At 36.5% G+C, this 24,470-nt stretch overlaps 1 protein-coding gene across 2 annotated transcripts in view; it reads left to right on the top strand.

Annotated features, from left to right (window-relative positions):
- PTPRD (protein tyrosine phosphatase receptor type D) overlaps positions 1-24,470 on the top strand; it is a 1,574,709-nt gene that overhangs the window by 56,995 nt on the left and 1,493,244 nt on the right. For both annotated transcript variants that reach the window (XM_082842820.1, XM_082842821.1), the window contains exon 3: positions 1,596-1,705. The gene's annotated coding sequence lies outside the window, so the exon portion shown is untranslated. The remainder of the gene's footprint in view (positions 1-1,595; positions 1,706-24,470) is intronic.

Below are 24,470 nucleotides of genomic sequence, written 5' to 3'. Positions count from 1 at the left end.
GGGACTCCCAAGGAAAGATCACTGCTAATTTCCAGGAGGCCTTCTCTGCATGCCTGACTCCTAGGTGACAGTAACTGTTCTGTGTTCTTGTCCCTGCAGGCCTGGGGTGAGAACAACTCACCTTCCCTTGTGGTTTCCTTACATACCACCCACTGTTTTGTAAATAAGTTTTTTATTAAAGTCTCTTCAAATTATCCTAATTTTAAAGTGCCATCTGTTTTCAGTTGGCACCATATCAACATTTAGGAAGTTATTATCTAAGTGAGAGCTGATGAAAGTCTATTGTCGCAGTAGTTTAAGACGTGAAAGGGATGGGATGGATTCCAGACAGAGAGGAATCTGAATTTTAAGAGGACTTCAAGGAAAGAAAAATCATTCTTAAGGTTTGGGTTCTATAAAGGAATCCAAGGAGACCTTTCTTGCATGTTTGCCATTGCACTACCTAGACAGAAACTCTTAATCCAAGTGAATAGCAAGATAGGACAAAACGGGTGGTTGCTAAATTGACCCTTGAAGACAGGGTTTGCATGTATTGAAGTACATGGAGCCACGTGATTCACTCACAGAGGGTGGTGCCAGGTATCAGGTGGTGAGTCAAATAAGCAATTAGTGCCAAGAAGGTATAACAAGAAGAAAGAGGGAGCCCTGGCAGGTAGATCCACCTGCTCAGCCCTGGTTCTGAGGGTTTGGCTAGGCAGTGAGCAGCAGGAGGAAGGTCAGCAAATAGCAGGAGCCCCATCTTGAGATTAAGTTCAGGGTAAACTCCAGATCCCGGGGAAGGGGTCAAAGGCAAAGCAAGTGCTGGCTGGACAAATGGCAGCACGATTGGCACACTGCTATATCTCTTGGATGTTTCCTTAAACCTCCCCGATTGTGCATTGGACTGGAGTATGGCTGAGAGCACTGGGGAGATTAGGTGGCTCTAATTGTGGGGACTGGAAGGTCCTAACACACCCCATTCACAAAGGCAACTCAGCTCTGAGGTTTTAACGAAGGCTGTAATTTTATCAAGTAGTTGAAAGGTCTATTTTCATCTTGTGTTCCAAAGCAGCAACACCCTGGTGCATTTGAGGAAACATGAGTGTTCTTCGTCAATGTCTCTCAATTTGAAGAGTTTAAAATAGGGCAGGCATCAAACTGATGGAATTGCATTATTAAATTCTGTTTCCTACTGAGATTCCTTTTTGTGGTGGGGAAAAAAACGGAATTCTGAAACTGAAATATTTTCAACATTAGCTTCTTTCTGGGGTTTAAAAATGTATTTTGACTTACAGTCTCTGAGGACAATGTATAGAAAATGGCTTCCTAAATTAACACATCAATTAAACCAAATGGAGAGTAATAATTGCACTAAAATAATCTTTTATAAGGAACATTTTATAGGAAATAAAATGTCCATGGTCCCTTTGACTCACACAGGTGCTGTATTAATCACTGAGGTGTGAATTATAGAGGTGAAAAGTTTACACTTTCCTTTGTGTTGAGCATTCTGATAAATGAGAGTCTAATGTGACAGGAAAAGATAACACAATGAATATGTTATTATGCTGAAGGAACATGAAAAAAAATGTGACTGACACTGTATTTTGTTCCAGGTGGGAATAAAAAGCAAGCAGTTCCTGGCCCATGATAACTCTAGTTAAGGGTGTCTGACTGATGGCATGTTGGCACCAGCATTGAAGGAAGTGATGGGCTTCAGGTCCAGGTGAGTTCAGTTCTCCAAGACATAGTACATGCATCTTTCGTACTCCTATATACACACAGTTCATAAAGTAACTCCACTGAGCCTTTTAGGATACCGGGCTATGGCATTTCTTTAAAAGATTATAGTAGTTGTAAAATTCTGTAGTGCTTTAAAGTCATTGGATATTCTTTCTCTTCTTTTTAACTTTAAGTAATAGAACAGGTAGTTAAGGATGGGTTTCTTTCTGAAATGAGGGTCGATGCCTGAAGTATAAGTAGAATAAAAGATAAAACTTCATATAGTACTTGGGGCTAAAGAGGGAAGGCTATTTCTATGTGACCTAAGTGGGAACACAGAGTTACATATTAAGCATTTCAAACTGACACATTGGTTCAGACCCTCCTTAATGGCAGGCACCTAAGGGCTGAGTTACCCTTAAGGACCCTGAATTTTGTCACTTGCAGAGTCATGTCATTAGAGCAGGCAGATAATCCAGTAATTCAAAAGAATCTTTGATTTCTGGTTTTCAAGAGATCAAAAGTAAAGGTCAAATACACCTTTCGTTGCACAGCTTCTAATTACAATCCTCCCTGAGTCTGTACCTTCATGAATTCATAAGCCAGAATGTATATATCACCTAGACACATGAATATAAAACTTATGTGGGTTGACTAGAGTAATACACTATAGTTTTCAGGGGCAGAATATATTTTATACAATATAATTTAAAAAATTTTATACTTTTTAAGATCTAGATAGTAGGACCTATACACGTCTTATTTTAATTTATATAGAATATCTTCCTTCCACAAATTCAAAGATTAGTAAAAAAGATAAGCCAATCCCAGAATAGTATAGCAAGTGCTATAAAAGATAGAAGAAACATGCAATAAATAGTCTATTTATCAAATATATTAATAAATAGCAGTTCTATATCTAGTGATTTAATGTAAGAAAATAATTATGGATGTATGAAAAGATTTAAAGGATATTTCTCAGTCTGTTGTAATATCAGTGAAAATAATGAACAGCCCAAATACTTAATTGGATAGTATTTATCAAATAGATTTTTTTCAAAGAGTGAAATTCTATAGATCTATTAAAACAGATAGTTTAGAAGAATATTTATGATATGGTAGAAGGAGCAGGTATACTTTTAAAATTGAAAAAGCGGATTAAACATTCTTTATAGATAACACTTGTGCGTTTATAGAGAAAATGACATGCATGATTTTTCTATTTTTATTTTTAACACTTTTCTGATGTCTTCACAATGTATATTGATAGTCAGAAAATACAAAATTTTACAATAAAATACAAAATTTTACAATAAATCATCCAAGTTTTTCATAAGAAAAGGTATTATAGAAAGTGGTCATGAAAAAATCATCACCATGTTTTCCAGAGGTTAAAAACGAAAAAAAATGAGGTTACAAAACAGGATGGAAGTAAAATCCTGTATGTGTTTAAACATAATGGCATGTGTATATAGGTTATTATATATATTAGTTCATAATAAGAAAAAAATACCTAACTTTTTTGTTTAAATGAGTGAGTTTTAGATAATGAAGACAGTTGATTCTTATTTAATTAAATGTGTAAAGATGCCAAAGAAGGGATAAAATTTGAGTAGGGTTTTGAAGGCTAAATATACGGAAATGTGCTTTCATTAGTATTGATAATAACTAAGTTTGACTAGTTGAAATGGATAAATGTACATATTATGGTCACTTACCTTATTCTAATTTTCATTTTGTAGAAAATGATCCCATAAATGCTACACATTGAGTAAATTTTATGTTAACATATTTGTTTAACGTTAGCATTTAGTTTATCAAGTTGATTATTTTCTTTTATCATACACTTTGTAAATATCACTGCCTTTTAAAATAATGCATCATTGTATAAGTAGTCACAACAAGAAAATATTTGTCAAATCTTTCAAAGTCACTTTCATTACCATGTTATTCAATTCTTAATTTTTCTGACTTCAGTGACGCATAAGTAAGTTGTACATTTATCTGAAAGTTGAAATAACTCTAATTTTTCATGTGAACATCTTAAAAAAAAAAAAAAAAAAAACTTTGTGAAGAATACTGGTAGTGTTCTCTTTCAAACTTCCCTGTATCTATCTTCCCCATAGACTGTGTCTCTAGGTCCATCCTTTGCCCTTTTTATTCTTACTGCATATTCTACTTGGGTGATCACACTGACACCCAAGGCTTCAATATAGCCAAATGTATAACTCTATATTAACCCATACTCGGTCACTAGCTCAATATACCAAATGAATCACAGATAATCCTTTTCACGGATGTTTCTCACCTCGTTCCTTCAGATTCCTTTCTAATGGGATCTCCTCTTTTCACCCTCCCCAGTATCAAATCTGAAAAAGCAAAACCCTGCTTGAAAGGCAAGAGTATATGTGAAGGGCTGTCTAGATTGACTGAGTAGGTCTGAGTGATCCCTAATAGACAGAAGGGGCAAGTTTGTTTTTATCAACATAGGAAAAGGGAGAAAAATTTTTACCATCAACGAATGTACTCTTCATTATTGATCTTCTGTGCTTCTATCCCCAATATGCACATTATAAATGTGTGAACTAACATTAAGTGGAAACTAGACCAGCGGCAGAAAAACTCAATGGTAGTTCAGTTATCAACATATCAACATGGGTGTGGGGGACAGATATAGTATAAACTGACCTGGGTTCAAATATTTACCCTGTCATGAATGAGTTACGAAGCCCAGAGCATAATATTCTCTTTAAGCCTCTGAGGCTGAAATTACTCGTTGTTATAAATTGTTCCCATTCTGTAAGTCAACTAATAGAATGTCTGTGGAAGCCTTTTATAAATGTTTAAGCACTTTGCAGGTGTGAGCATTGATTGATTGCTACCAACTCTAAAATTATTTTACTTAGCAAAGCACACACAAATGCATATATGTATATATGTGTGTATACACACACACACATATACATACACACACATTATAGAGACTACTTCTACTTGTTCCTGTGCAAAATGTCTTTGCTTTTCAGTAAAATATCTTTAAGTATTTGCAGAGAAAGTTCCCTCCTTCTCATTTGACTATATGTGGCCTGCCCATGAAATCAGCATGGTTCAATAGCTTAGGATGTATTCTCTTTGACCTTTGATCACAAAGGGAATTCAGCTCTGGACAAAATCCCAAGATAATGAGCTTCGCAACACCAAGCAACTGTCTTTTATGAAACCCACTCACAAAATAAATGTGGCACAAAAATTAAAGACACAGAATATTAAGATAACATTGATTCATCTGGAAATTATTTCTAACCATATAATATTAATAATACTCCATGACTTGAAATTTAAGCAGTAGCTAACATCACATAGCAACAAGAATTATTTAATATTACCAACAACTGTAGTCATGTTGAATATTTTAGCAGTTGAAATTACATTTGCTGAAGTACTATAATGAGGATATTTTGCAAACTCTAATAAAATATTGGAAATTATCACATGGTGAGAACTTTTTCGTATGAATCAGTGTTCATTAGTCATTCATGAATATATATCTAAGATAAATCAAAATATATGTTGATCACACTGAAACCACTTAGAGTGTCAAATAATGTGTAGTGAAATTTGGGAGAATTAGATCACTGCAAACCAAAAGTCTCAACCAGGCTTATTCTCTGTCCTTTATTCACATTTCTCAAGAAAATGTGAGTTACATGAGAATACGTCAGAGCCGGGAAAAAAGGCACTGCCTCTCAGTGATGGTTGTCAATAACCAAGAGTTGAAATGATTCACACAATTTTAAGCATCTGCTATGGACATTGTATTTCCCTAGACCTGTGGGGTATATAGAGATCAATAAAGTATTTCTGCCTTCAAGTGACTATCCTCCAGGAAAGGAGATACGCTCTATATGCAGATAGTATTCAATATTACCTTATAATGCAGATACATACTATGTATAGTGAGGTAACTTATTAGTGTTAGATGCCAAAGATAATGAGTAATCAAGAGCACATTGTTTGCCGGAAGACAGATACATTTTGACTTGTATTAAAACAACTGTGAAGACTTCTTGAAGCTATCTTGAATCTGATATAAATAACAGGGATGATGCATGTCAGGCATTGTAGATGGAGGGAACAATATCTGTATACATAACAAATAGGTAAGGACAGTTAGCAAGCCTTTTTTTAAATAAAGGGTAGTAGTATTGAAAAGGATAGTGATTGATTTTGGTGGACTTCAGTGTTAGCCCAAGACATCTATTTTTATGGTCCTTACCTATTATGTTTGTTCGTTTGTTATGTTTGTTTGTTTAAAATTAAACACTTTAATTTTTTTTCTAAGCTTAATTTGGAAATTATATTTTATACCCATGGAGCGTATCATTGTTATTACCAATCTGATGTTCATAGCAGTATTTAAATATCAGTTATAAGCAAAATTGACCTCCAAAGTTTTATATTTTATATGCCATAACACTTTTTCTACAATACTCAATTACATGTGATTTTCTACAGTAAACATTAGTCTCAAGGTTACAAAGCAACAGTACTTGCAACTTTTAAAATTAATCTTGGAAAAGTTTCCTGTAATGTACCATTCACACGAAAGAAATAGAACTCAAATTTGTGAGAAATGTTAATGTTTATTTTAATCTATACCTTTTCATGGTAACATGTAGATAGTAATCTTTATCTTTCTAAACAAAGACTGGTGGGTTAAACCATAGTTTTGTCTTCTCAAAGCACTTGAGTCACTTTCTTAAACCTGTAAGAAATTAAGTCATTTTTTCCCTCATTTCCTGCTCTCATTCAGCATATATTTGTTGAAGTAAAACATTTTTCTGAGTCCTAAGCGTCTTCTTTCATATCCTCTTTTATATATATATTCCTGCCTATTCTCTTTTTACACTCACTTTTTCCCCCTTGGCCAATTAAAAAAAAAATAACTATTTTTCCTTTTTATCATATTGTTTCCATAGTAATTCTTCTAAGATGTAAGTAGTATCTTATAGTTACTGTTCCCCTAAAAAAAAGGTATTTTATTTATACTGAGTTTTTGAGAGCTTGACACAGTGGCAGAATATTACAGTATGTAGAAGTATGAGATAAGAGTTAGAAACATGAAACAGAAAAACTTAGAAGTTGGAGCCTGGTATTTAGATTTGAAATTTCTTCCCACTAGTAATCATTTAACATTAGAGTGAAACAGATGAAGACAAAAGCAAGAAAAAGATGCTAGTGTAAAATTGTTTTGAGACATGGACATTGGAAGACAGGAGGATAAAGATGAGTGAGAAGGAGTTATGTCAGATTATTAAAGAGAAGTAGGAAAGTTTAGAAGTTAAAAAAATCCAGGGGTCAGTGTCATCTACTAGATGGTGGAAAAATGACAAAAGCCCAGTAAACTCAGTATTTCTGTTTAATAAAAATGAAACAATTTAAAAAAAATATATTTGAGATAAAATATAATTTTCTGGTTATCTAGAAAGGTAAATCAATTCCTTTCAAAGATCTCCTGAATATACCTCAGATACAGATACCTGATGTAAAGACCTCAGATACAGGGGGCTTCCCTGGTGGCGCAGTGGTTGAGAGTCCGCCTGCCGATGCAGGAGACACGGGTTTGTGCCCCGGTCCGGGAGGATCCCACGTGCCGCAGAGCGCCTGGGCCCGTGACCCATGGCCGCTGAGCCTGCGCGTCCGGAGCCCGTGCTCCGCAACGGCAGAGGCCACAACAGTGAGAAGCCCGCGTACCGCAAAAAAAAAAAAAAAAAGACCTCAGACACAAAAACGTCAACAGTTGCCCTCCTTTCCCCTGAGATCCATGGCAGATGCTTGAGATGACAGACTGTGCTGAAAACTCAGACCTTGAAAATAATAGATATTAAATGTACACAATTTATCTCTTGTAGAGGGAAAGATGCAGATTCCTGTTTGATAAGACAATGTTCTTTAATCGTAATAAATGAGAAGAATTTTCTCACATAGAATAAGTGATCTTCAGCAGTCAAATTTGTGATCATATCTTACATGTGTGATCATCTAATTCTTCTTGTTGTAATCTGCCGTAACAGTTAACACCATCTGTAATTTAGACTAATACATACTGTTACTCTAAGGTCAGAGGTATTGGTAGTCAACGTTGGCTACTCAAATTACAGTAAACATTGGACCTGTGAAAACTCTGAAATTTTGTGGCTAACAGATAAATAGCATCTATTCAGGGTGGGCATTGAAAGCAGGGGCAGAATGTGCTTCATTTTCAAATATTTTTAACAATGGAAACAAGTTATTTTACAAAACTTAGATATGTGGCATTCTTACCCTTGTACTAAAACCCACAAAACTTTAGCTTTCAAATTTGTCTTAGACCATGAATCTTAATTTTTAAAGCAATTGTTTTTAGAAATGAGAAGGCAACAAGAACATTTTCTGGGTTCTTTGAAACTTCTTTTGCTAGGAGATGGTTTTCCTTTCAGAAGTATGTCACAACATCACAACACTGGACAATGTTTCTTTTTAAAACATCCATACAACTCAGGCAGGGAACAGACATTTCTGTGTAGTCTTCAGCGCACATTATTGTTGAAATGGTTGAAGCAGTTGTGGAGCTCTAAGACTTGTTCTTAATATTCTCTAAATAGGAAAGAAACTCATCATCTAGTAATCAGACAGTATTAAGAGGCTCATAACAGCAACAGAATCACATCTTGCTCCACACCTGTCTGTGCTGTAGTCACATTCAGTGGAAAGAATAAGGTTCAACTCTTACCTGTTTATTTTGGTAATCACCTTACTTATTTTCAGTTTATGTTTATATTGTTATCTTGACTTATCAAATCTAAACATAACCTATTAACTCCCTACTCTGATACTTATAGAGGATTTAGGACAGCCATTGATCACAGGACTTAAGTTTCCACTATACTCTCAATGCGTTGGATCAAATTGTTGTGTTGAACTCAGTATTCAATGTTTACTTTATTATGACTGTGTAAATACTGCTTTCAGGTTTACAGTTTTTTAGTATAAGATCTTTGTTTTTCTTGAAGCTTGTAAGATTACTAATGGGTTCAAATTTCAAGTTCACAAAATTATTAAAATATTTGTGAAATTCCATTATCTGGAGATTGATGGAAAGCTGGAGGAATACATTCTGTTCCTATCTATCTGGTTGTTCTCTATGCCTCCCTGTCCGTTTTTCTCTGAATTTCTCGTTCCTAGACTGCACTTACTACTCCTTCTTGATTGATTGAATCCCTCACTTCTTTTTTTTCCCCCAGAAAGACAACTTCTAATAGCTTTCCCCCAAAAAAGGAAAAAAGTGTGAGAAGTACACATTTTGGATCCACACTTGTCTTCAGAGGGCTTACTTCCACCCTTCCATGTGATGGATATTTGAGTATATGCTTTAGTATCTGAGATGAAAATAATTCTTCCTCATGATTATGAAAATATCACTCTAATGCTAATCTGTTCTCTTTTCATTTGTAGTGGCTTTTGTTTTTCTTTTCTCTTTGTAGGAACCTCTTGTGATTATTAAAATTCGTGATGGTGTGCCTTGATATGGGATTAACTTCATTTTGGAAAGTGACTTTTCTTCTGTGCTAAAAAAAAAATTGTGTGCAATTTCTTTGTTAGTTTCATCTTATCAGCTATATTTATATTATTAGTCAGCTATTGGACCTTCTGGATTACTCTTTTCCTGTCTTCAAATTTTTCAACTCTCTTTTTTCTTGGTTTCTCTATTCTGGGAGATTTCTTTGACTTTATCTTCTACCTTTCTGTTGATTTTTAGAAAATAGTTGGATGTGGAACAAAATTAAACATAAAGAAGGTTGTGGAAAAAATACAAGGAACACCTCAATACCTCTTACCTATAGTTAACATTTGCCTCATTTCTCAGTAATACAAACATACTATCTCTATGCTTTCTTTCTTAATCATTTGAGAGTAGGTTGTATATATCACTTTCCTTCGCCTCTAAATACTCTAGTGTGTGTTTCTGAAGAACAAGGATAATCTGTCACATAATTAAAGTAGGGTCATGAGCTTCAGTAAATGTGTAATTGATAAAACACTTTGGAACACCAGCAGTGGATTATATCAATGTTATCAACTGCTGTCAGCCAATTCTTCAGAGTATTTTTTTTTCCTCCAGTATGGGATCCAGTCTGGAATCATGTATTGCATTTGGTTGTGTTAAAAGGTAAACTGAGGCATGTTAAAATTTTAACAGTTTATTTGAGGAAAAAAACTATATGCATTGGACAGCACCAAACAGGAAGTGGTTAGCCATGCTCCATGGACAGAAGCCGGGGAGAGACTTGATAAAGGCAGATGCAAAGTGAGGAGATAATTGATTGGCCATCGCCTAAAGCCTGGTTGGCTGTTTGGTTGCCTTAGGTTTTGATTTTGTAATCTTAGAGGCATTTACAGGGTTGGATTGTGGTTTGCTTACATAGACCTTCATGGCATTAGAGCCACCTCAGTCTTATGGCCTTGTTGTGAAATTAATAGTTATCATGTTCTGCAGCCCCCTTCAGTTTAAAACATTGCCTCAGCCTTCCTTTCATGACGATGTCTTTTTTTTTTTTTTTTCTGTACGCGGGCCTCTCACTGTTGTGGCCTCTCCCGTTGCGGAGCACAGGCTCCAGACGCGCAGGCTCAGTGGCCATGGCTCACGGGCCCAGCTGCTCTGCGGCATGTGGGATCTTCCCGCACCGGGGCACGAACCCGTGTCCCCTGCATCGGCAGGCGGACTCTCAACCACTGCGCCATCAGGGAAGCCCGACAATGTCTTTTTTAAGAATAGTCTCCCTTTAAGAAATGTTCTCATTTTTGGTTCATTGTGCCGTTTTTAAAATTTTTTACTTTTAATTTCCAATTTTGTGTTTTACTTACTACAGCATCCTGTCTTAGTTTTATTATCGTAGGACATGACCTATTCTTGTTCAGTACTGATGACACTGATTTTTTGGTGTGTGTTCTTAAACTTGTATGTTGTCTCTTTTTTTTTAACATGTCTATTGGAGTATAATTGTTTTACAATGGTGTGTTAGTTTCTGCTGTATAACAAAGTGAATCAGCTATACATATACATATATACCCATATCCCCTCCCTCTTGCATCTCCCTCCCTCCCACCCTCCCTATCCCACCCCTCTAGGTGGTCACAAAGCACTGAGCTGATCTCCCTGTGCTATGCGGCTGCTTCCCACTAGCTATCTATTTTACGTTTGGTAGTGTATATATGTCCATGCTACTCTCTCACTTTGTCACAGCTTACCCTTCCCCCTCCCCATATCCTCAAGTCCATTCTCTAGTAGGTCTGTGTCTTTATTCCAGTCTTACCCCTAGGTTCTTCATGGCATTTTTTTTCTTAGATTCCATATATATGTGTTAGTATATGGTATTTATCTTTCTCTTTCTGACTCACTTCACTCTGTATGACAGACTCTAGGTCCATCCACCTCACTACAAATGACTCAATTTCGTTTCTTTTTATGGCTGAGTAATATTCCATTGAATATATGTGCCACACCTTCTTTATCCATTCATCTGTCGATGGACACTTAGGTTGCTTCCATGTCCTGGCTATTGTAAATAGAGCTGCAATGAACACTGTGCTACATGACTCTTTGAATTATGGTTCTCTCAGGGTATATGCCCAGTGGTGGGATTGCTGGGTTGTATGGTAGTTCTATTTTTAGTTTTTTGAGGAACCTCCATACTGTTCTCCATAGTGGCTGTATCAATTTACATTCCCACCAACAGTGCAAGAGGGTTCCCTTTTCTCTGCACCCTCTCCAGCATTTACTGTTTCTAGATTTTTTGATGATAGCCACTCTGACGGGTGTGATGTGATACCTATTTGCAGTTTTGATTTGCATTCCTCTAATGATTAGTGATGTTGAGCATCCTTTCATGTGTTCATTGGCAATCTGTATATCTTCTTTGGAGAAAAATCTGTTTAGGTCTTATGCCCATTTTTGGATTGGGTTGTGTTTTTGATTGAGCTGCATAGCTGCTTGTATATTTTGGAGATTAGTCCTTTGACAGTTGCTTTGCTTGCAAATATTTTTTTCCCATTCTGAGGGTTGTCTTTTCATCTTGTTTATGGTTTCGTTTGCTGTGCAAAAGCTTTTCAGTTTCATTAGCTCCTATGAGTTTATTTTTGTTTTTATTTCCATTTCTCTAGGAAGTGGGTCAAAAAGGATCTTGCTGTGATTTATGTCATGAAGTGTTATGCCTGTGTTTTCCTCTAAGAGTTTTATAGTGTCTGGCCTTACATTTAGGTCTTTAATCCATTTTGAGTTTATCTTGTGTATGGTGTTAGGGAGTGGTCTAATTTCATTCTTTTACATGTAGCTGCCAGGTTTCCCAGCACTGCTTATTGAAGAGACAGTCTTTTCTCCATTGTATATTCTTGCCTCCTTTACCAAAGATAAGGTGACCATATGTGCGTGGGTTTATCTCTGGGCTTTCTATTCTGTTCCATTGATCTATATTTCTCTTTTTGTGCCAGTACCATGCTGTCTTGATTACTGTAGCTTTGTAGTATAGTCTGAAGTCCGGGAGCCTGATTCCTCCTGCTCCGTTTTTCTTTCTCAAGATTGCTTTGGCTATTTGGGGTCTTTTTTGTTTCCATACAAATTGTGAAATTTTTTGTTCTGGTTCTGTGGAAAATGCCATTGGTAGTTTGATAGGGATTGTGTTGAATCTGTAGATTGCTTTGGGTACTATAGTCATTTTCACAATATTGATTCTTCCAATCCAAGAACATGGTGTAACTTTCCATCTGTTCGTATCGTCTTTTAATTTCTTTCATCAGTGTCTTATAGTTTTCTGCGTACAGGTGTTTTGTCTCCTTATGTAGGTTTATTCGTAGGTATTTTACTCTTTTGGTTGCAGTGGTAAATGAGAGTGTTTCCTCAATTTCTCTTCAGATTTCTCATCATTAGTGTATAGGAATGCAAGAGATTTCTGTGCATTAATTTTGTATCCTGCTACTTTACCAAATTCATTGATTAGCTCTAGTAATTTTCTGGTAGCATCTTTAGGATTCTCTATGTAGAGCATCATGCCATCTGCAAAGAGTGACAGTTTTACTTCTTTTCTGATTTGGATTCCTTTTATTCCTTTTTCTTCTCTGCTTGCTGTGGCCAAAACTTCCAAAACTATGTTGAATAAGAGTGGTGAGAGTGGGCAACCTTGTCTTGTTCCTGATTTTAGTTGAAATGGTTTCAGTTTTTCACCATTGAGAATGATGTTGGCTGTGGGTTTGTCATATATGGCCTTTATTATGTTGAGGTAAGTTCCCTCTATGCCTACTTTCTGGAGGTTTTTTTTTTTTTTATCATAAATGGGTGTTGAATTTTGTCGAAAGCTTTTTCTGCATCTGTTGAGATGATCATATGGTTTTTATCCTTCAGTTTGTTAATATGGTGTATCACATTGATTATGCATATGTTGAAGAAACCTTGCATTCCTGGGATAAACCCCACTTGATCATGGTGTATGATCCTTTTAATGTGCTGTTGGATTCTGTGTGCTAGTATTTTGTTGAGGATTTTTGCATCTATGTTCATCAGTGATATTGGCCTGTAGTTTTCTTTCTTTGTGACATCTTTGTCTGGTTTTGTTATCAGGGTGATGGTGGCCTCGTAGAATGAGGCCTCCACTATATTTTGGAACTGTTTGAGAAGGATAGGTGTTAGCTCTTCTCTAAATGTTTGACAGAATTCACCTGTGAGGCCATGTGGTCCTGGGCTTTTGTTGTTGGAGGATTCTAAATCACAGTTTCAATTTCAGTGCTTGTGATTGGTCTGTTTATATTTTCTATTTCTTCCTGGTTCAGTCTTGGAAGGTTGTGCTTTTCCAAGAATTTGTCCATTTCTTCCAGGTTGTCCATTTTATTCGCATATAGTTGCTTGTAGTAATCTCTCATGATCCTTTGTATTTCTGCAGTGTCAGTTGTTACTTCTCCTTTTTCATTTCTAATTCTATTGATTTGAGTCTTCTCCCTTTTTTTCTTGATGTGTCTGGCTAAGTGTTTATCAATTCTGTTTATCTTCTAAAAGAACCAGCTTTTAGTTTTATTGGTCTTTGCTTTTGTTTCCATCATTTCTTTTTCATTTATTTCTCATCTGATATTTATGATTCTCTCCTGCTAACTATGGAGTTTGTTTTTTCTTGTTTGATTTTTCTCTAATTGCTTTAGGTGTAAGGTTAGGTTGTTTGAGATGTTTCTTGGTTCTTTAGGTAGGATTGTATTGCTACAACTTCCCTTTTAGAAGTGTGTTTTCTACATCCTGTAGGTTTTGGGTCGTCATGTTTTCATTGTCATTTGTTCCTAGGTATTTTTTGATTTCCTCTTTGATTTTCTCTTTGATTTCTTCAGTAATCTCTTGGTTATTTAATAGTGTAATGTTTAGCCTCCACCTGTTTGTATTTTTTTTTACAGAATTTTTTCCTGTAATTGATATCTAGGCTCATAGTGTTGTGGTCAGAAAAGATACTTGATACGATTTCAATTTTCTTAGATTTACCAGTGCTTGATTTGTGACCCAAGATATGATCTATCCTGGAGAATGTTCCATGAGCACTTGAGAAGAAAGTGTATTCTGTTGTTTTTGGATGGAATGTCCTATAAATATCAATTAAGTCCATCTTGTTTAATGTGTCATTTAAAGCTTCTGTTTCCTTATTTATTTTCATTTTGGATGATCTGCCCATAGGTGAAAGTGGGGTGTTAAAGTCCCCTGCTATGATTGTGTTACTGCTGATTTCCCCTTTTATGGCTGTTAGCCTTTGCCTTATGTATTGAAGTGCTCCTATGTTGGGTGCCTAAATATTTACCATTGTTATATCTTCTTGGATTGATCCCTTGATCATTATGTAGTGTTCTTCTTTGTCTCTTGTAATAGTCTTTATTTTAAAGTCTATTTTGTCTGATACGAAAATTGCTACTCCAGCTTTCATTTGATTTCCATATGCATGGAATATCTTTTTCTCTCCCCTCACTTTCAGTCTGTATGTGTCCCTAGGTCTGAAGTGAGTCTCTTGTAGACAGCATATATATGGGTCTGGTTTCTATATTCATTCAGCCAGTCTTTTTCTTTGGGTTGGAACATTTAATCCATTTATGTTTAAGCTATATTGATATGCATGTTCCTATTACCATTTTCTTAATTGTTTTGGGTTGTTATTGTAAGTCTTCTTCTCTTCTGTTTCCTGCCTAGAGATGTTCCTTTAGCATTTGTTTTGGAGCTGGTTTGGTGGTGCTGAATTCTCTTAGCTTTTGCTTGTCTGTAAAGGTTTTAATTTCTGTGTCGAATCTGAATAAGATCCTTGTTGGGTAGAGTAATCTTGGTTATAGGTTTTTCCCTTTCATCACTTTAAATATGTCCTGCCACTCCCTTCTGGCTTGCAGAGTTTGTACTGAAAGATCAGCTGTTAACGTTATGGGGATTCCTTTTATGTTAATTGCTGCTTTTCCCTTACTGCTTTTAATATTTTTTCTTTGTATTTATTTTTTGATAGTTTGATTAATATGTTTCTTGGTATGCTTCTCCTTGCATTTACCCTGTATGGGACTCTCTGTGCTTCCTGGATTTGATTGACTATTTCCTTTCCTATATTAGAGAAGTTTTCAACTATAATCTTATCAAATATTTTCTCAGTCCCTTTTTTTTTTCTCTTCTTCTTCTGGGACCCCTATAATTTGAATGTTTGTGCATTTACTGTTGTCCCAGAGGTCTCTGAGATTGTTCTCTATTCTTTTCATTCTTTTTTCTTTATTCTGCTCTGCAGTAGTTATTTCCACTATTTTATCTTCCAAGTCACTTATCTGTTCTTCTGCCTCAGTTATTCTGCCATTGATTCCTTCTAGAGAATTTTTAATTTCATTTATTGTGTTGTTCATCAGTGTTTGTTTGCTCTTTAGTTCTTCTAGCTCCTTGTGAAACGTTTCTTATATTATCTCCATTCTATTTCCAAGATTTTGGATCATCTTTACTATCATTCCTCTGAATTCTTTTTCAGGAAGACTGCCTATTTCCTCTTCATTTGTTTGGTCTTGTGGGTTTTTACCTTGCTCTTCATCTGCTGTGTGTTTTTCTATCTTCTCATTTTGCTTAACTTACTGTGTTGGGCGTCTCCTTTTCGCAGCCTGCAGGTTTGTAGTTCCCATTGTTTTTCATGTCTGATCCCAGTGGGTAAGGTTGGTTCAGTGGGTTGTAGAGGGGACTGGTGCTTGTGTTCTGGTGGATGAGGTTGCATCTTGTCTTTCTGGTGGGCAGGACCACGTCTGGTGGTGTGTTTTGGAGTGTCTGTGAACTTAGTATGATTTTAGGCAGCCTCTCTGCTAACGGGTGGGTTTCTGTTCCTGTCTTGTTAGTTGTTTGGCATAGTGTGTCCAGCACTCTAGCTTGCTGGTCATTGAATGGAGCTGGGTCTTAGCGTTGAGATGGAGATCTCTGGGAGAGCTTTTGCCATTTGATAATATGTGGGGCCGGGAGGTCTCTGGTGGACCAATGTCGTCAACTCGGCTCTCCTACCTCAGAGTCTTAGGCGTGGCACCCAGCCAGAGCACCAAGACCCTGTCAGCCACACAGCTTGGAACACCACACTCCAGAGGTCCTCCTTTCCACCTATTTTGTCTCTCTTTTGTCTCAGTGTTTTTGATTGTTACTGTAGGTCTTAGCTGAAGGTCCCAGTCATGTTGCTGTTTGCCCTAATGATTGACATTTTCTTTGCCATTTACATATTAGAGAGGGGTTTTAGAGTAGGAGCTGGGGTAATACAGTTTGACTGCTCTTCTACAAACCAAGGGGAAGGGGATTCCAGGTTCTTTGATTAGGCATATCAACTTGAAATAACGGTTCTGTTTAAAGTGTACCAGGCTTGTTTTCTCCAAGGAGAAATCTTACAGTACCAGGTTTCTGGATGGGGTGTGCTGAGGAATGGGGAGTAATTGCCAGCTGTGGAGGATGACAGCAATCACTTTACAGTCTTAGGATTTCTTTTCCTCGAACTGCACCTCACCCCTGCCTTCCATGGCCTTCACTTCTTCCAAATATAGGGTTGTGGGTGGCTTCAGGGGTGATAAGCTGACTTGTGTGTACTCCACACTCTTGGCACATAAGGCAGTACCTTCTCAGTTCGGCTACGTTGATCATCATTTCTCTGCTTCCTGTTCTCAGTGATTTGAAATACAACACAGTGATTAATGGTATGACTCTGAAACCAGACTGCCTGGATTTGAATCCTAGCTTTACCACTTAATGAAAATTTGACCAGCAAGGTACTTGACGTTTCTGTGCCTCTATTTTCTCATTTGTAAAATGAAGTTAATGATAGGGATGTTACAGATACCAAATGAGGTAGAACAGTGCCTGACTCTCACACTGTCAGCTGCCATCAACCATGCTACTATTGCCCTCTCTTCTATTAGTATCTCTACTATAAGTTGATTAGTATTCCCCCTGTAAGTTGATTTTTTTTTTTGTAAGTTGATTTTTAAAAACAATTATTTTGCTCTCATTTGCCTGATGTTTGAGAAGAAGTTGTTAATGCCTGTGGTCAAATCATCAGGTTTTTAAAACAATATTAAGGCTTCTAAATGTATTATTCTCATTCCCCTGCCATCTTTTTTCTCCTGAGCAATAACATATTTGTGTGATGAGATCTCTTTGAGCATACTCCTTCATTTCATCTTAAAAACAAAGAATGGTAACTTTTAAGACACACAGATTAATTACAGGATTTTTTTTCATCTCTATGAAAAATACCCTGTTTTCTAAAATATTTTCTTAGAATTAAATGTGCAAAGTGCCAAACTCTTAAGTCATTGATTATTTGGAGACATGACTCTTTGTGAGAATTTAGTACAAGATGATTTAATGAGACATTCCCAATTGATATTATAATACAAAACTTTACAGAAGTTTTATTTTGCTATCTGCAAACTATTAAACAGGCAATAGAATCACTATCTTTGCAAGATATTTATGTTATAGAAATTCAGTTATTTAAATATTTCTAAAAAGGGAGTTGAGAGCAGCACTTTTGAAAAGCAGTTAATAATGAACAGACATCAAGGAAACTATCATTATAACAGCAAAGTGCTTTGCAACTCCAATAACCTAAGTGGGGCAGAAGCAGGCCATTAAATATAATTAAAAGCCGTCAAAAATAAACTGAGAAATGGAACTGTAAAAGGCTGTCCTTTGCCAGGAGCTGAAGGCAAAAAAAGCAAGGGAGAACCTTGAAAGTAGCAATGAATTGATAAGCCTTACTGCCTGCAGCTTGTAATGTGCTCTGTTAGATTTTAGTAACAGTTAAAGTAGATTAATAGCGCAATCACTGAGTATCTTAAATTCCTCTCTGTTGTTCCCCGATTATAGGCTCCCATGATAGACGGAACCCTGAGTGGGTCAAAATTTCAATTCATTTCTCTGCTCAGTCACTTTTTAAGTAATGCTGGCATCTACATTTGTTGGACACCAGCATTCTCTGTGATGTTTTAAAAGCAGAAATAAATTTAGTTATTGACATAACTGTAGCCCTCATTTCCGAGGAGGCTTCATTCCTCTTTATTCAGCAGACGAAGAAATCCCTTGGAACGTGAGCAATTGATATCTTTCTCCCACTAGGGGCTACCATGGTGAAGTGGATGATAGAAGATTACGAATTTATTGTGCCTCTTAAACGCTCAGATTCATGTGAATCTGCAGAAACAGTACCACAAGGACAAAAACAATTTGCCCTCGATCATTTTATTTTTATAATAATATTCTTTAATGAAGCTAAAGCCTCCCTGCTGTGATCTTATGTTTTTCAACATCAGGGGGAAATAGATTCCTCTGAATTGTAAGAGAGCTCCTGAAACAGTAGGGATATTGAAATAGAGGATCAATGACTTCTTTTGCAGTAATTCTGAACTTGAAATGGCTACAGCACTGCCTATGTAGACAAGAAGACAAACCAGCATATTGAAAAGCTGTACACAAAAGTATCAGAAAAAGCTGAGATAAACTGTTTTGTTTTCTAATATCTTATAATTATAGTGTCCCTTTAAAAAGCCAGTGCTAAAGATTCTGTTGTAACAGAAGCAAACAAAAACTGAAAATTCTGTCCCCAATTTAAATGTAAAAAATTTAAATATGTTTAACAATCCTTCTGAAAATTGCTAACATCACTGCTTATGGGTTTCATTTTACTCGTTTTAACCTGAAGAAGGATCTTTGATTAGGCTGGGAGCTTAGAGGTCCCGCAGAGGATGGAGACAGATAAGAGAATAGATGTTATGAATGTAGCAGATTGTTGCATTTACGAAATACTCTAATTTGTGAAGTGATTCATATCCATTATACCATTCAATCCTGGAAGGAACCCTAAGAAGACATGAGCTCAAACAGGCATTGATACCTTACAAACACCACAGTAAGGAAGACTGAGGCTCAGGCAGGTTACAGGATGAGCAACAGGTCCTGCAACTTCCTTACTTGCAGCTGGCACCTGGACCTAAGTAATAGCTCGGTACTTCGTCTTTCCCTTTAGGTTTGGCAAGAACTCCCAACTTGCAAAATGCAAATCGTTTTGCTATAGTAAAGTCAGTGTTATCAGAGTGTATAATTTACCTTTTCATCTGCCACATTCAGGCAGGAACTTCCCATTAGGCCTGATAGTGGAGTCACACGGATCAATGGGCTTTTAGGGAATGGAAGCTCTGAGGTATACTTTATTTGAATGATTGTTCGGCAGCACATGCAGGGCTCCACAGCAGTCTAAAATGTTGGAAACTGAGATAGCTGGTGAGGGGGCTGTCTGAGACCCTTCTTCAGGAAAGGACACACAAATTGAATGCTTCATTCTTTGCTGAGCAGGGACTTTCCCACTTGAAGGGCAATTGGGGTGGAACTCTGGCAACACCACCATCAATCACCCTGGTCAATGAAATTGATTTAAAGAGACTGCTGAGGGTCAGGATGATAGAGTCCTGAAACTACTTAGAAGGAAGAGAAATGGACTTTGAAGATGTGCATCGCAAGAGAATGGAATAAGTGAAATTAAGGAGAATGAAAGAGTAAGAAAAAGGTGATAGGAGATCTGTGTGAGGAACGAAAGTACTGAGAAATTAGAAATAAAAAATAGCTAAAATTCAAATAAGTTTATTCATACTCAGATTAATGACAATATTTGGTTTATATATTTGTAGCTTTTTCGAGAACTCTTCAGTTGTTTCACATAAACCAATGAAAGGCTGCCAGATAACTTTCTATCTCAACATCAATATTAGTATCATTTGTAACAACAAAAAATAATGGCATTCACTGTGTTGTGACTATGTGCCGGACACTTTTCTAACAACTTGAAATGTATTAACTATATGTATATTTATAACATATAAACTATTAATCCTGTTTTAAATATCAAGATAATAGTGCGTAGCAAATTTAAGGAGCTTGCTTGCCCATGAAAACTACAAAGCTAAGTGGCAAAGTCAGGGGCATTAGCTCTACAGCCTTCACCCCTTACACTTTCCAGGCCATTCCCTAGAATAATAATCTGCATGCTCATTAGAACAGCTTTGCTATTTGCTTTTGAAAAATAACACTTTCCGAACACAAGAATTTATGTGATATTTAAACTACGATGATATTGCTTGAATGTTCCCGGGATGATTTGGGTTTGGATAAAATCTATTTCGCTTTGAGATTATGGCAAGAAAACAAAATTTGTATTTTTAATATTGATTCTAATTCCTTATGAAATACAATAGCTAATAGCACTGTATGACCTTACATAAAAATGATTGCCATGATGCGTGGAGATGCTGTCACACTACCTTTAAACATGAACTTGAGTTAAAACCACCTACTAAAACATTTTTAGCATAATAGAATCTGTTATAAACTATCCCATTACTGAAATTAACTTAGATCAACTGTGTGTATCTGTGTGTGCAGGCACACACAGTTGATCTTCATTTCATATTTGTGAATTTGTCTACTGCCTAAAATTTATTGGTAACCCCCAAATCAATGCTTATAGAATGTTGTGGTCGTTCACAGACATGCACAGAGCAGTAAAAATTTGAGTTGCCTTCCCCCGATGCCTTCCCAGCTAAGGTGGAATGAGGTGGTGCTTTGGCTTCTTGTTTGGCATTCATATTAATAAACAAGTGTCCTTTTCATGGTTTACCTAGTGTTACATTTTTTGAAATGTTTGCATTTGTGTGAGGTTTTTATGGTGTTCTTACCATTTTAAATGGCCTACAATCGTAGTGTTGAAGTGTTGTCAGTGTTCCTAGGTGCAAGATAACAGATTTGCTTTGTGGAGAAAATGTGTTTCAGATAAATTTCATTCAGGCATGAATTATAATTTAGTTTGGCTATATATTTAATATTAGTGAATTAATGATACTTGTTAAGTAAGGTATCTTTAAACAGAAATACACTTAAAGTTGTGCATGGATTTAACTGTTTATTCCCACTTTATAGATGATAAAGCGAGGCTTAGGAAGGCTAGACAATTTGTTCAAGCCCCTATAACAAACACTGAGTGGCAGAGCCAAGATTTAAACCCTAGGTTATCTGAAACCCATGATCTTAGCACAGCATGAGCTGCCATACTGTTATGTAAACCACTCTTTTCAGTAACAGTATATTGTAAACATATTTCTATGTCTCCTAGAGTATATGAAGTTCTTAATGGTCTTACAAAAATCCATTGCATGGGTTCATTGAAATGTTTTCACTAGTCTCCCTTATTTAAGTGTTTTTTTTTTTGTTTCTAACTTTTTTTTTTTTTTTTTTTGCTGTACGCGGGCCTCTTACTGTTGTGGCCTCTCCCGTTGCGGAGCACAGGCTCCAAAAGCGCAGGCTCAGCGGCCATGGCTCACAGGCCCAGCTGCTCTGCGGCATGTGGGATCTTCCCAGACCGGGGCACGAACCCGTGTCCTCTGCATCGGCAGGCGGACTCTCAACCACTGCGCCACCAGGGAAGCCCATGTTTCTAACTTTTCTTTATTAGAAACAGTGTTCTACTAAAGAAACTTTCACAAACACGTTTATTAATATGTCCCCTTATTTGCTCAGGATAAATTCCAAGAAGTAGAAGTGGAATTGCTAGACCGAAGTCTATATATCTCTTACCCTGTCCAGTTGCCCTCCAGGCAAATATGCTGGTTTACACTCCCACTAAAACTCCATATATGTCCCTCTCCCCACACTTTTTGTAGTTCTGGACATAAATTTCTTTTCCGTCTTTATCAGTTACATACAGTTCTAATTTTTAAGAAATAAAAATAATTTTAATCTGTGTTTCCTCTAAAATTTCAAGAGCTTTCACAGAAATTATATAGCTGAGGGAAGAATTCCTGGAAATGGTGTTTCAGAATGAGACTTGCCATTTTTTAGAGTGATTTTTTTTTTTTTTAACTAACACTGCAATAAATCCAAGTATTGTAAAATCAGTAATTTTTATTTCTACCAGTTAGTCGTTCACACTAACAAAAGTGTATCCTTCTTTGGCTTATTAAATGTCCAATCTCTTAAAGTTAACAAAGTTAGACTGATTAAACAATTTTTTCATAAGTGATGTCTTTCACTGCTAGAATATAGAAGGAAATATTAAAAACATTTAGAAGTGACTTAGATTCTAAAATAAATTGAATTATTCTAGTAATATTCTGAATCTGGAAGACAGTGAGAGGAAAGAGAAGGAGAATGAACTGATTAGGATGACTGAATCAAACAGGGCTGGATCAACCTTGGCTACCAATGAGCATGTACTTCCAAGAGAGGGAATCCCAAATGAATTGCTTCTCATGTGCGCCTGGCTATCCAAATGTTGCTGCCTGCCATTATTGCTATGCTCTGTTCCCTTCCATCTAATGTGTAACACGAGTCCAATGGCTCTTTTATTGCTTGGAGTGAATTGATATGCTTGTCATGCACAACTTTATCTTCATTCCCGTTCAGGCAGAGAGATATATAGACAATAGACTGACAACATTTGAAGTTTTAAAATCATTTGGTAACAATATTTTTTAAAAGAACACCATGCTATTCATTTTTTCTTACAATTTTAAAGGTAACTGTATAGATTGAAAAAAAAGATCTCAAAAGGGAAGAAGGAGAACTATTTTCCTCTCCTACTGTCTTTCATTCCCTCAATTCTATGCTCTGAGGTAAACATGTTTTCTAGGTAAACACATCCTTTTAGAGAGAGTCTATTACAAAAACATGTGTACAATGGCACACTTTTTTAAACGTTATAATTGTTGCATTCTGTGCTCATTGCTCTGCATCTGTATTTTGCATCTATGAAGAAAAAGTGGAGGTTGGCCCTTGATGTGATTAAAAGTAATAGAATGGCCACAGGTAACATTTAATAATTGACAATGGCTTTGTGTCAGGTACTGTCTAAGCCTTATATAAGATTACTTCTCATAACTCTCCTATAATACTATTACTTCCTTCTATATAAATGAAACAGCAGCCTGAAGAAATTAAACAAGCTGTTGAAGCTCACCTAACCTAGTAATGGAAAAGCCAGGCTTAAACATAGGCCGTTGGATTCCAGAGTCCATTCTCCTATCCATCATTCTCGAACTTTACAGGACTAGTAAGTGGAGGGTTGTTGAATTAGCTAAATATAATCTTTAGTAATAACTGTGTAAATTGATTTTACAACAAAGGGGGAACTTTAGAAGAAGGGAAATGTACAGATGGATTTTTCTTTTTTTTTTAATTGACTGAAAGAAAAGGCATTTAGAGACTGATGCAACTCTAGAGCACTATTTCTACATTTTAAATTTTTATATTTTAGCCTTTTTGATCTTTATATCATGACTGAAATAAGCTGGGGCGGCAGGAAGCGGAGACAGTGACAGGCGAGAGAACACATTCTCACTCACGGAAGAGGGTGGATATGGAGTGGAAAGATATAAAAGGGACTGGCGAGTTAATTAGGAGTTCTGAGGAAGCTAATTAACTTGCTCCTAATGGTGAAGAGCTTTGGTGGAGCGGCCATCCACAGAGGGAGCAGGCCCATGTGATGTTCATTTGCAAGGCTCTGGGTTGTGCAAAGCAGCAAATTGATACAGGGAAGAGAAAAGGTAGCAGGACAGAGAAGACTGCGGTTAGCTAGTGACTGTCAATTATCAAAGTATGGAAAATCGAGTATTCAGCTTTGTGTTCTCTCTCTCAAAACTGTTTATTACATATCTTGGAATTAGGGATTAGAAAAAAAATCTATATTAAAATGACATTTTTATAGAAAGAACCTGAAGTAGACTTAGCTATGCCATCTCCACAGCCACAACTGGGAGAGTCTAACCTTTTGACCTAAGTAGCCAGTCCCATGGCGCCATCTGGTGGCATCTATTGTAATTCCAGGTGTAGGGCCTTTAAAAATACTCAGTCTTTGTAAAAGGATGTGATTTTCAAACCAAACCTACAAAACGAAAAATGGCAGAGAGGCTGGAATAGGTTCAGCAGTGGAGGTAGACATGAGTAATGGCAAACTCTGCCAGCATTCTACTTGTGGCTGATGGGAACTTTGACCTATTTGAATTCTAGCTTTTGAGAGGGAAAAAATTGCCCTGGATAGTTCTCTTAAAAGACATTATATTTCTATAAGCATAAAGAATACAGGGCAAAACAAGTCCGTCTTAGGAAAGCCAGGTTGTATAATGTATTGCTAGTGCCTTGGGGGTATGAATGATGTCTTCGGTTTAATTTCTGATTTCCAAATGTG

Source organism: Leucopleurus acutus (assembly GCF_964270905.1).
Source record: "Leucopleurus acutus genome assembly, chromosome: 7".
Classification (NCBI taxonomy): Eukaryota; Metazoa; Chordata; class Mammalia; order Artiodactyla; family Delphinidae; genus Leucopleurus; species Leucopleurus acutus.
This window is presented reverse-complemented; position numbering and strand designations above follow the sequence as displayed.